This window comes from Chelonoidis abingdonii, chromosome 1 (genome assembly GCF_003597395.2).
Source record: "Chelonoidis abingdonii isolate Lonesome George chromosome 1, CheloAbing_2.0, whole genome shotgun sequence".
NCBI lineage: Eukaryota > Metazoa > Chordata > Testudines > Testudinidae > Chelonoidis > Chelonoidis abingdonii.
The window spans coordinates 260295871-260309373 of NC_133769.1; the positions used below are offsets into that span (position 1 = coordinate 260295871).

Below are 13503 nucleotides of genomic sequence, written 5' to 3' on the forward strand. Positions count from 1 at the left end.
TTCAGAACACCTGGAAGATATGTGGCTCAGATAGCAATGTGGTTGCTAATGCACCAATTCCAATGCCTGACTACTTCCAGGCAGAGGGGAAGAGATCTTGCTTGATCCTCCTTGTTTATATAAAAGACCATGGTGATATTGTCCAACATTACTTGGATATAGAGTGAACATGAGTAGGGGAAAGGGCCCCACAAGCCAGGCGCACTGCTCTCAGTTCTAGCAGGTTGATGTGAAGTCTGGCCTACTGTGGGGTTCAAATCCCTTCTACGGTATGGTCGTTCAGGTGAGCACCTCAACTCAGAAGAGATGCATCTGTGATGACAGTGGCACAGGGGGAGGTTGCGAGTGTTGAAGGGAACTTCCATTCACACTTGTGCCAGGTTCGACCACCAGATAAGAGGTGATTACGCTCGTGTGAAGAGTCAGGCTGGTGTTCATGTGGTCCTTGTCTGGTGAGTAGACTGACTGGAGCCAAGCATATAGGCAGCATAGATGAAATCTGGTACACGTACATGCACAAGGCCATGAGGCCTAGAAGAGAAAGACACACTAGAACCAAAATCTTTGGTCTGCGAGTAATTTATGATATCAGATTGCCCATTAATTGAAATCTTTCCTTGGGGAGGAAATCTGCTGAAATGGAATCTAGAGTCACTTATATAAAGTTTATTGCCCCTATGGTCATCAAAACTGACTTTTCTTTGTTCATGCAGACTCCCAGCGCTACTAGAAGATGGAGCAGGAAATAGTTGCTGACCTGACCACATGGTTGGAGTGACCCACTAATAGCCAATCATTCAAATATGAGAAAACTGTGTGACCATGACATCTGTTACTATGTTAGTAAATATTAACCCTTTTAATACTTCTTCTTGTATATTAAATTCATTTGTATATTAACTATTGCCCCAGAATCTTTTACAATATAAGCAAATCGTGTATCTGAATTATGAGGCCCAAAGTAACCTGAACTCAGGAATTCATCAACTGAAAGTTACTTGTATTCAGGAATTTTTATTTTATTTTTTTCTGATTGAGTATTGGCCTGTATCTAATTATCCTAAGCATCTCCTGGTCTTTGGGAATCTAGGTATTCAGGGAAAAGACCCCTCGAACTAATAAAAATGTCTACAGAAGTATGTTATAAACCAAACTGAGTGACTGATGAGTAATAATTGTTATTACTGATGAGTTCTGTAATGAAGGAAATAACCTGCTGAAAGATGTTTTTAACTCATTGAAAACTGTTGGTTATCACAGCTGTTAGTAATCATGACTGGTTTAGACATTCCCTTTTACTCAATCAGATAAACTGGAATTTTTTCTGGTTGTCATCAGTAATTATGAAAACAGAACATGTGATAACATTAATTTTGTGAAAGTATTTGCACTTTGAGAAGGCATTATCGTCACACACCTTAGTGAAGGACAGAGGTTTTTGGAGTTAGATTGTGAATGAGCCCCGTCAGCATACCACCAGGTGCAGAAGAAAAGACTAAAACTACCCTCTCTTCACTATCTACAGGGTGTGATAATGTATCTATTCTTTCTGTATTTTGGATAGTGCTGTATTAATCTTTCATTAATAATCTTTGATTAAATAATTCCATTTATTGTTATTTGATAATCTCAAATTGTTGTTAAATTCAAACAGGAAACTTCTCATTTGAAAGAAAACCTTTGTGAATACCTGGACACTGTTGCTAGTCCAAAGGGAAGAACTCTGCATTGGTAATGTTCCTGAACTACCAGGAACTGAATAAACTTTTTGTGAGACAGATAAATACCTACATGAAAACAGATGTCCATGTCAAGAGCCACAAACCATATTCCCTCCTGTAGGGAGGAGATTACTAATGCTAGTGTAATCATCCTGAATTCTGACTTTCTAATAAAGATGTTCGGTTGTCAGAAGTCCAAAATGGGTGTCCACACTCTGTCCTTTTGGGGGACTAAGTAGTATAGGGACTAGAATCCTCTTCCTTAATACTGAGGTGGGAATCATTCTATTGCCTGTATTGAAGAAGAGAATCCACCTCCTTATGAAGAAGAGGGAAATAAAATCTACAGATGTACTGGAGAGAGAGTCAAGGGGGAAAACCAAAAGGAAATATAAGTGGCGAAAAAGGGAATTGATCAAAAAGCTTGTTCAATGAAAACAGATCCTGAAAACAGTAAATAAGAAGCCCATCCACAAAGAACCTAAAGTGTATGAACAGAGAGAATGACTGTTTGAACAACTATTGAAGGAATACACTTCAAAAAGATGCCTAATGGACAAGTGAGGGCCCACAAGGTGAAGATAAACCCGTGGATAAACTCAGTGAACAGAGGTACAGCCATAGGCACATCAAATCTAAGGAGCACTTCAAGCTGAAAGAAAGCAATGAACAGGACAGCAAGAGTAGAGCGGGACTTGCCGCCCAGGAGAGGAAAAGTTGTTTCTTCTCTGAAGTGACACAGTGTATTGTTGAGTAATCACTTTTATTTTTGTTAACAACAATGCATTTGGTACTGATTGCGCAGTGTAAGGATGAGTAGCATGTATAAGCTCACAAAGGTTAATGTGTTGGTAACCTATAGTTTATGATAAGTAGTACATAATTGGTAATGTTCTATATTATTTGTGCTCCTTATAACCAGGAGAGTATCCCCTGCACTCATGCAAAGCCTTGGATGAGGAGTCCTTGACCTAGGCAGCTCTAGGCACCACTTCCAAGCTCATACTCAGAAGGGTGCTACTTGTTAGGGCAAATGTACTGGGGGATCTTCATGGACCAGATCAGAGTGAAGTCTCAGAGCCTTCTCCATAAGGCATTTTCCTGAACTGAAGCTCATCAGCACCACATTTTTGTGGGGAAAATGAGTACCATATGCTGCACTATACAGAGATCTGTATCTCAACCGAAGAGTAGAGGCAGTGCTGGTGGTCATCATTCATGAAGAAAGACTGAGGGCAAGAGATATAAATCTTGAACCCCAGGCCTGAGAAAAACAGGCTATACTAACCATACTAGAAAACTAACTGTGCTAATAACAAAAGCCATTTACTGTATCTGTTTACACGCTTAACAAGAAAGAAGCTGAAGAAATCTGGATGCAGAGGATTCTGACTCGGGCCATGTGGCAGTAAGAAGGAAATACCTGTGCCTAAATCGTAACCTTAACCATGATTCACACACAGACACCCCTCCCCCTTACATTTCTTTTTAGAGGTGATGAGTTACAGATATACATATTAAAAAACTTGATCACTAATATGAATGATTGATATATGCAAAATGTCACTGTAAAAACAATACAGGATTGTATTAGCCTTCTGCAAGCAGATGTACTTCCCTGATTCCCTCCCAGCAATTTCTCTGCCTGGAACTGGGAAGCACTCCCCTACCTACTCCATCCCTGCCTTCTGTTGCTCTGAACCCCCCTCCCCCATCCCCATTCATGCCCTGCTTCTCAGTGCTCTGGACCCTCATCTCCTCCACTCTCTTCCCCACCCTCATGTCCCCTGTAGCCCCTAAGTCTGCCTCCTGTTCCCCCTCATTCTCTGCATCCACCTTTCACAGTGTCTCCTGCTCCTCACAGTCCCTGTATACTGTCTAGCCCCCAGATCATGGAGCAGCAGACATTACGCCTGTGGATGTGGCTTCAGTATCATTGAAGACAGTGGGAGTTGGCAGCCAATTTTTATTAAGGGCAGCCTCACTTCTACGTGCAGATAGAAGGTAGGAAAATGGCAGCCATCTTCCTGGTTTCAGCCACATTGACAATAAGGGGAGATGGTGGCCATTTTGAAGAATGAGAAATTTGTGAGTTGGCAACCTTTCATCATGTTTCCAAGAGATGTCAGAAAAAAACCCCAAAACACCCATCTCCCTAAATTGCTGGTAAATCCCTGATAAAAATCTCAAGAGTTGGCAACACTGAGTTCTAAAGCAGATACTTTAGAGAACATAAGGTAATTTACTTCTACTGATTGTTTTCCATATTCTGGGGCAAGACATCTACACTTGACTGCTATTTAACTCAGTGAGAGTTCCAGGTAAATATCTGATAGTTGTGTATATTTAAAGCCTTATTCCTAGAAAAAGAAATCTTTACTGGGTCTTACCTCATTTTTTTCACCTAATGCATGGGGAGAGGGGGAAGGAGGTAAGGAAGAGTTGTTAGATATCCACAATAAATCAATCATTTGGGTTACAATCATTATACTGCTTTGCGTAAACCCCACTGTATTTTTGCTCATTAAAGCAGAAGGTTTCCTTTGTTTGGTATAACAGTGTTTATGTGCTGATGGAATTATAAATAGAAACAACTGAACTATAGAATTACTTCAGATAGAGTTCTTTTATTATAGTTTTTTCCCCCCTCTTTTCAGAAAAAAAAAGTCAAGAGTACTCAGTTACAAGAGATATAAAGTTAAAATATAATTTCGCATGCAAGACTTCCAAATTATATATTGGGATTAAGAAAAAGTTATTTTATCAAAGTCCACATGAGCCATATGACAGGCACGTGGGTGGCTGAATTTGACCATGTAAACTTCAGATACTTAAAGTAGGTTATCATATGATGAAGTCTTTACCTAATTTATAGATGCAAAATACCTTAAATTCCTTAAATCAATGGTTACTTACAAAAAAATCAGTAAAATGAAGAATTGTTTATATTTATTATCTTGGTACAAAAACCAGTGGAGCAAAGTGTAAATAGATTCTTTAGCAGTCTACAAAAAGCCATAGGGATTATGTGCTTAGAAAGCATGCAGACTTTGCCATCATCAGTTACTAATTAATCAAGCACAGAGGAGGCCATCAAAACAAAGTTCCCAGCACTAAGGAACTCCAATGACTTTAATGAGCATTATAGGGAGGCGCCCTGGCTCCCCGCTGCGCCTGAGGAGGACGGGCCAGAACTGACGCCGGAGGGGACGGAGCCACCACCGCCTGTCCCTGCCCCCCAGAAGTCAAGGGGAGGGACAGGAAGTATAAAGGCCCAGCCCCAGCGCTCAGTTAGGTGCGGGCTGCTGGAGAGGACAGACGCTGGTGCTCGAGCTCCCGCCGGACCCAGCCTGCCCCATGCTCGCTACCCTGAAGAGCACTGGCTGAGCCTGCCCCGTGCCCGGTATCCAGAGGAGTGGCCTGAGCTTCCCGATGCCCGGTATCCCGAGGAGTTGCCTGAGCTTCCCTACGACCGGTATCCAGAGGAGCCCATGGTCTGGGACCCACCAGACAATGCTGGTGAGAGATAAGTACCTAGAGAGGGGGAGACTGGAAGTGGCCCGGTGGTAGCCAACCCCAGTCTGGCTCCAGGGGACCCTGAATTGATGTCAGTGTGTTGCGGACAGGATCCCCACTGACTGCAGCGAATCTTTGCCGCTGCTAGGGTCCTGGGCTGGGACACAGTGGAGTGGGAGGGCCTGCGTTCCCCCTGCCACCCTTCCAAGGGTGGCAGACTCCCCCTTTCCCCTGGTCTGAGAAGGCCCCTTTATACTGTTTAACTCGCTGCTCAGCCCCTGCCTGAGGGTCTGACTCTTACCTGTGTTTGCTCAGCCCTGCTGAAAGGCCTGAGCCTGACTGCTTACTGCCCTGCCCTGCTTCAGGGCCGGGCTTATAGACTCCGTGTTTACCCAGCCCCTGCTGAAGGGCTGAGACTCTGCCTTGTTTAGAGACCATTTGTTTGCTCAGCTCCTGCTGAGGGGTCTAGGCCCTGGACGGATTGCTGCCTGTAGGGAGGCACCCTGGCTCCCTGCCGCGCCTGAGAAGGACGAGCCCCAGCATCGGACTCTTACACTTGGTGTCTTCTCTGAGGAGTTCCGCCCAGGATGTGGGCACGATCTCTTGACTCCGGTGAGAGAGAGGGGTTTGAGAGGAGAGACCTCCCTCCCGAGAGATGGATCTGTCGCAGCTCTTCGCCCTCCTGACTGAGAATCAGGAGCGGCAGCAGGCGACTTAGTCGTGGCAGCAACAAGAGAAGCAGGCCACCCAGCTCCAGCAGCAACAGCAGCTCGTCGAGCAGCTGCGGATTCAACAGCGTCAGCTGATTCAAGACCTAGTCAAGCAGCATCAAGAGTTCCAGCAGCAATGCCTCCAGCGACTCGTGGCGGCACAGGCCCCACGGGGGGGGGGAGGGGGCAGCCGGGAGACACCGATGGGGGCCCGCACCCCAGTCCCCCGATCAGGCTGACGAAGATAGGCCCTGGCGACGACCCCGAGGCCTTCCCTCGTCACCTTCGAGCGGGTGGCGGTCGTCACGGGGTGGAGCCCGGACCAATGGGCCTCCATACTGGCCCCGTACCTGACAGGGATGGCCCAGGCAGTCTATCAAGGCCTGGCTGCCGAGGCCGCCCGGGATTATAGTCAGGTGAAGTCTGCTATCCTGGACGCTGTAGACATGAGCCCGGAGACTTTCTGCGAACGATTCAGAAGCCTGACCTACCCCACCAGGGCCCGGCCTCGTATGGTGCCCCAGGAGCTCCGGGAGACCTGCCGGCAGTGGTTGCGGCCCGAACAGCAAACGTCGGAGGAGTTAGCAGAACAGGTGATCCTGGAGCAGTTCACCCACATACTCCTGTCGTGGGGAAGGGCCTGGGTCCTCCGCCATCGGCCTGCAACACTGACCGCCGCCGTCACCATGATGGAGGACTTCCTAGCCGCAGAAGCACTGGTGGGCCCGGCTGGTCGAGCAGCCCCACTGGGGATGGAACGCCCAATCCACGAGGAGAAAGCGACGGTCACCCAGGCGGCAGCACCACCCGGGCGACCAGCTCGAGCCTTGACTCCAGCACCGTGGAAGGTGCACTGGAGCCCTCCTAGGGACACCCCTGGGGCCCGGCCACAATCGGGACGAGCCGACCTGGGGCCCTGTTTTTCCTGTGGCAAGAAAGGCCATCTCCAGCGGGACTGCCTCATACTGGAGTGCACCTTTGGCCAGGTCTGCTCCTGGGAGGCTCGGGCCCGCCACCCACAGACAGCCAAGATTACCGTGACTGTGGTTGTTGAGGAGTACCCAACGGTGGCCCTCCTCAACTCAGGCTGCGGACAGACATTGGTCCGCAAACACTTGGGTCCCCAGGCAGATGCATGCTTGGGTGAAATCCGCCTGCAGTGCATCCACGGCGACATACAGCCTTACCCCAGCGCCCGGGCCCAACTGATGATAGACGGGGTTACCCGACTAATGGTAGTGGGTCTCGCACCAAGGCTGGCATATCCAGTGATCCTGGGCCGGGACTGGCCCGAGTTTCCGGCCGTCCTACGCCAACATGCCGGAGGCAGCCCGGGACCTGTGCCAGCCTTGCAAGGGGAGACCCCAGAGACTAAGGAAGACGAGCGGGAGACCCCAGAAACTGAAGAGGATGAGCAGGGAGCACCCGGCCCCACCGTTGAGATAAGGGAATGGGAGGATGTTTCCTTGGGAGAGGTGGGGGAATCCCTTGACCCCCACAGACTTCTGCCGGGACCAAAGAGCCGACCCCACTCTCAGCCGGGCATATGAGCAGCTGGCCACGGTGGACGGGTCTATCCTCGATCCAGGCCGGGCGACCCAGTGGCCGCACTTTGAATTGCGGCAAGAGTGCCTGTATCGGGTTGAGAGGGACCTGCACACCAGAGAGCCCCGGACTCAACTCCTACTGCGCCGATGTCATCAACAGGCGGTCATGAAGCTGGCCCACGATGTCCCGGCTGCCAGGCACCTGGGCCCCGAGAAGACCCTAGCCCGGATACTGGGACGCTTCTTTTGGCTGGGTATACACCAGGAGGTGAAAGATTATTGCAACTCCTGCCCCGATTGCCAGGTGGCTGCCCCGGCAAGAACTCCTAAGGCGCCGCTGGTCCTGATGCCATTAATCAAGACCCCCTTCGAGTGCGTGGCCATGGATCTGGTGGGGCCCCTCCCCAAGAGTGTGGCGGGGTTCCAGTACATCCTAGCAATGCTGGACTATGCCACCCGGTTCCCTGAAGCGATTCCTCGCCGTAATGTCACCACCCGCACCATCGCAAGCAAGCTAGTGAAGGTCTTTGCCCGCGTCGGCTTGCCCCGAGAGATCCTCACGGACCAGGGGACCAACTTTACCTAACGGCTGTTACAACAGGTGTGTGAACTCCTGGGGATCAAGCAGCTGCAGACATCGGTGTATCATCTCCAAACCAATGGCTTGGTTGAAAGGTTCAATCAAACCTGAAGGACATGTTGCGGAAGTTCCCCCCAGAGGACCTCCGCCGATGGGACCAGCTACTCCCGCCCTTGCTCCTGGCGGTACGAGAGGTCCCCCAGTCATCGACCAAGTTCTCACCTTTTGAACTACTCTACGGCCGCTGACCCTGAGGCCTCTTGGACCTGATGAGAGAAACATGGGAGCAAACCCCATCACCCACCCAGGGTCTCCTAAAATATGTGTTCCAGCTCCAGGAGCGTCTTAACCAGGCTGGGGCCCTGGCGCGAGCAAACTTGAAAGCCGCGCAAGAAACGCAGGCCCAGACTTACAACCGGGGCGCACGATCCCGCGACTTTCAACCCGGAGATCGGGTCTTACTCCTCCTTCCCTCCAGTGAGTCCAAAATCCTGGCTCGGTGGCAAGGGCCTTATGAAGTAGTTCAAAAGGTGGGCCCTGTTACTTATGAGAACCACCAGCCTGACCGGTGGAAAAAAGTCCAGCGGTACCGTGTCAACCTTCTCAAACCCTGGCGGGAATGAGAGGGTCTGTTGATCAATCCCTACCCACCAGAACCCGAGCTCGGACCCCAGGTACACCCTACTGAGGACCCAGAGGGGCCCCAGCTTGGGGGAGACGCTGATGGAGGAACAGCTCAAACAAACCCGGTGCCTCCTTCAAGCGTTCTCCCATACTTTTACAGCCCAACCAGGGTATACCTCCCCAGTATACCATCGAATTCAGACTGAGCCGGGGGTGGTGAGCCGGGGCGGAAACAGGCCCCTGCTGTATCACCGGAAGCGGATCATTAACGAGGAAGTACGGGCTATGCTAGACCTGGGGGTGATCAAACCCTCGCAAAGCGAGTGGTAGAGCCCAGTCGTCCTGGTGCCAAAGCCCGATGGCTCCCAACGTTTTTGCATTCACTTTAGCTGCATTAACACCGTCTCCAAGTTCGACGGCTACCCCATGCCCTGAATAGATGAGCTGTTGGCCCGATTAGGAGAGGCCTGCTATATCACAACCCTGGACCTAAGCAAGGGATATTAGCAGATCCCCCTGGAAACAGCCTCCAGGGAAAAGACCGCGTTTGCCACTCCCACGGGCCTATACCAATTCACGCGGATGCCTTTCGGCCTTCACGGGGCACTCGCCACGTTTCAACGTTTGATGGACCGCCTCCTCCAACCACATCAGGACTATGCAGCAGCCTATCTGGATCACGTAGTCATCTACAGTTGCCAGTGGGAAACCCACCTAGAGAGGGTCGCCGCCGTCCTGCGGTCCTTGCGGGCGGCCGGATTAACCGCCAACCCTAAGAAGTGCCGCATCGGCTGGCAAGAGACCATCTATTTGGGGTACACCATCGGAAATGGGCAAGTGAAACCCCTTGTGAACAAGGTTCAGGCCATCGCAGCCTGTTCTCCGCCAACCATGAAACGCCAAGTCCTCCAGTTTTTGGGGCTGGTGGGATATTATCGATGATTCATCCCGCAATTCGCGGTGATAGCAACCCCCTTGACGGGGCTCCTCATCAAGGACAGCCCGCGACAGGTGCGCTGGACCCCCGAATGTGACGAGGCTTTCCGGTCGCTCAAGGCGAGCCTCTGCAAGGAGCCGGTCTTATTTAGCCCCGACTTCACTCGGCTGTTCATCGTGCAGACGGATGCTTCAGAGGTAGGGCTCGGGGCTGTCCTCTCCCAGTAGGTGGAGGGAAGAGCATCCGGTCCTCTACATCAGCCGGACGCTATTCCCCCGTGAGAAAAACTATGCACTGGTTGAAAAGGAACCCCTCGCAGCAAAGTGGGATTGTGATGCCCTGCGATACTACCTCCTTGGGGTCCTGTTCACCTTGGTCACTGACCACGCTGCCCTTCAATGGTTGGCCCGTATGAAGGACCACAATATGCGGCTCCAGCGGTGGTACTTGGCCCTGCAGCCCTATGCCCTCACCGTCCGCCATAGGGCTGGACAGGACCACGCAAACACAGACTTCCTTTCCCTCCTCGGGGGTATGGAGGAGCTTGGCCCCGTTGCACGGGAGCCAGCCTTGAGGGGATGTGTGTGTAGGGAGGTGCCCTGGCTCCCCACCGCGCCTGAGAAGGACGGGCCAGAACTGATGCTGGAGTGAGCGGACCCACCTCCGCCTGTCCCTGCCCCCCGGAAGTCAAGGGGCGGGACAGGAAGTATAAAGGCCCAGCCCCAGCGCTCAGTTAGGTGCGGGCTGCTGGAGAGGACAGACGCTGGTGCTCGAGCTCCTGCCGGACCCAGCCTGCCCCACGCTCGCTACCCTGAAGAGCACTGGCCGAGCCTGCCCCGTGCCCGGTATCCAGAGGAGCGGCCTGAGCTTCCCTACGCCCGGTATCCTGAGGAGCCCATGGTCTGGGACCCACCAGATGACGCCGGCGAGAGACAGGTACCTAGAGAGGGGGAGATTGGAAGTGGCCCGGGGGTAGCCGACCCCAGTCTGGCTCCAGGGGACCCTGAATCGATGTCAGTGTGTTGCGGCCAGGATCTCCATTGACTGCAGCGAATCTTTGCCGCTGCTAGGGCCCCGGGCTGGAACACAGTGGAGTGGGAGGGCCTGCGTTCCCCCTGCCACCCTTGGAAGGGTGGCAGACTCCCCCTTCCCCCTGGCCTGAGAAGGCCCCTTTATACTATTTAACTCGCTGCTCAGCCCCTGCCTGAGGGTCTGACTCTTGCCTGTGTTTGCTCAGCCCTGCTGAAAGGCCTGAGCCTGAACTGCTTACTGCCCCGCCCTGCCCAAGGGCCTGGGCTTATATACTGTGTTTGCTCAGCCCTGTTGAAAGGCCTGAGCGGGAACTGCTTACTGCCCTGCTCTGCTTCAGGGCCGGGCTTATAGACTCCGTGTTTACCCGGCCCCTGCTGAAGGGCCGAGACACTGCCTTGTTTAGAGACTATTTGTTTGCTCAGCTCCTGCTGAGGGGTCTAGGCCCTGGACGGATTGCTGCCTGTAGGGAGGCACCTTGGCTCCCTGCCGCGCCTGAGAAGGACGAGCCCCAGCACCGGACTCTTACAAGCATATTCCTTTAGACAATGTTAGTATCATAGGATCTGTTGTCTCATTCTGTCATTATAACATATTGCTAGAAACAAACACTGAAATATTTTTTAAAATCTCCAAGAATAACTTTCTTAATTGAGAGTATATGAAAGTCTCTCTTCCCAACATTGCAGGAAATTAATTTAATCATAACAGAATGTTTCACCAAGATAAAAAAAAAAAAGAGTATGCTCAATTTGTTTATGGATCACTATTTTACGATAACCTTTTCTAGGTTAAGGCTCTCTTCTCTGATATGGGAGATCCAGAATTCACCCCACTGTCTGATGCAGGGAAGAGATTTGAACTTCACTCCCCACATTGCAGGAGAGTACCCTAGCCCTTATAGGATATTCTGGTATGGCTCTTAATCACCTGCTGAAGCTATTACAATTTGTGTTAATAGTCAGTCAGTCATTGGAGCAACGACTTGAACTTAGGGCATTCTCCTGCAATATGAAAGACCCAACTACCAGACTATGGAGTCATTCTCATGCTTTCCCTGGCCTGATGACTATGAATGACTACGCTAAGTCACTTAGGGCATGGATACACTTGCAAATGTAGAACGCTTTGAGTTAAACCAGGCTTCATAGAATGCAGTAGAGAAAGCGCTGCAATCTGTCCACACTGACAGCTACAAGCACACTGGCGTGGCCACATCAGCAACTCTTGCAACAGCCACAGAGAGCAGTGCATTGTGGTAGCTATCCCAGCATGCAAGTGGCTGCAATGTGCTTTTCAAATGAGGGGGGTGGGGTGGAGTGCAACAGGGGGTGTGTTGCGTGTATGTGGGGGGAGCGAGAGTTTTTGGGGGTTTAGAGCATGTCAGCATGCTGTCTTGTAAGTTGAGACAGCAACAGACCTCCCTGCCCTCCTACCTCCTTCTCTCACACACAGTATTGCACAGTAATGGTTGCTTTGTTTTGGGGCAGATAAGCATGCCAGCTGTCAGAAACAGAGCTTTCAAAGGGTATATAGGCATGCCTGCAGTGATTCCAAAACAATTACAAGAGTGGACACTTGATTTAAGGGGATTATGGGATGTTTCTGGAGGCTGATCAGAGCACAGTAATGAAACACCTCGTTCACACTGATGCCTGGGCCTTTCAGCCAATGCACACCAAGCATTAATCTTCTCGCTGAGGTGGAGTACCAGGAGTGCTCTAGCCCTGGAGTCAGAGCGCTCTACGTGCCTTGCCAGTGTGGACGAGTAGTGATCTAGGGTGCCTGGGGCTGCTTTAATGCGCTCTAATTTGCGAGTGTAGCCAAGCCCTTAGAAACAAGGTGGGGGAAGTAATATCTTTTATGGGTCCAACTTATGTTGGTGAGAGAAAGCAGCTTTCGAGCTACACAGAGCTCTTCAATATTTTCTATAAAGCTTTTCTCTCTCACTAACAGAAGTTGGTCCCATAAGATATTCTCTATCCCTCCCTGGTCTCACTAATATCCTGGAACCTACAAGGTTATAACAACACTGCATATTGCAATGGCAAGTCACTGGTGCTCCAGGAGAGTGAAAAGAACTCTGGTCAGATCCAAAGACTGATTATAATGGTAGACAACGTCAGGGCACAGGAGATACAAAAAACATTACATAATGCAACTGCTTTCTGTCACACCTGTTGGCACATATATCCTGACAAACAAGCAAACATTCTAATTTCTGCAAAAAGCCTAGTGTTTCTGAGAATGTATTGAAAATGTATTTCTGACTGCATTCTCATTCCCCTTTGGGGCCATTGCGATGGGCTCCTGTTATAAACAGATAATTGAGGGTTAATGTCTCTTACTTGTAAAGGGTTACGAAGCTCAGTAAACCTGGCTGACACCTGATCAGAGGACCAACAGGGAGACAAGACACTTTCAAATCTTGGTGGAGGGAAGTCTTTGTTTGTGCTTTTTGTTTTTGTTGTTGTTCGCTCTCGGGACTGAGAGGGACGGGACATCAATCCAGGCTCTCCAAATCTTTCTGAATCAGTCTCTCATGTTTCAAACTTGTAAGTAATCAGCCAGGCAAGGCGTGTTAGGCTTATGTTTGTTTTCTCAACTTGTAAATGTTTTTTTGCTGGAAGGATTTTACCTTTGTTTGCCGTAACTTTGAACCTAAGGCTGGGGGGCGGGCCCTCTCGTCTATAGGAATCTGATTACCGTGTAAAGCATTTTCCATCCTGATTTTACAGAGAATTTTTACCTTTTCTTTCTTTAATTAAAAGCTTTCTTTTTAAGAACCTGGATTGATTTTTTCCTTGTTTTAAGATCCAAAGGGATTGGATCTGGATTC

General features: G+C 50.2%; 1 protein-coding gene across 3 annotated transcripts in view; it reads right to left on the minus strand.

The window, feature by feature from the left end:
• Positions 1-13503, minus strand: part of ATP11A (ATPase phospholipid transporting 11A) — a 277946-nt gene that overhangs the window by 146808 nt on the left and 117635 nt on the right. The gene's annotated exons all lie outside the window — the stretch shown is intronic.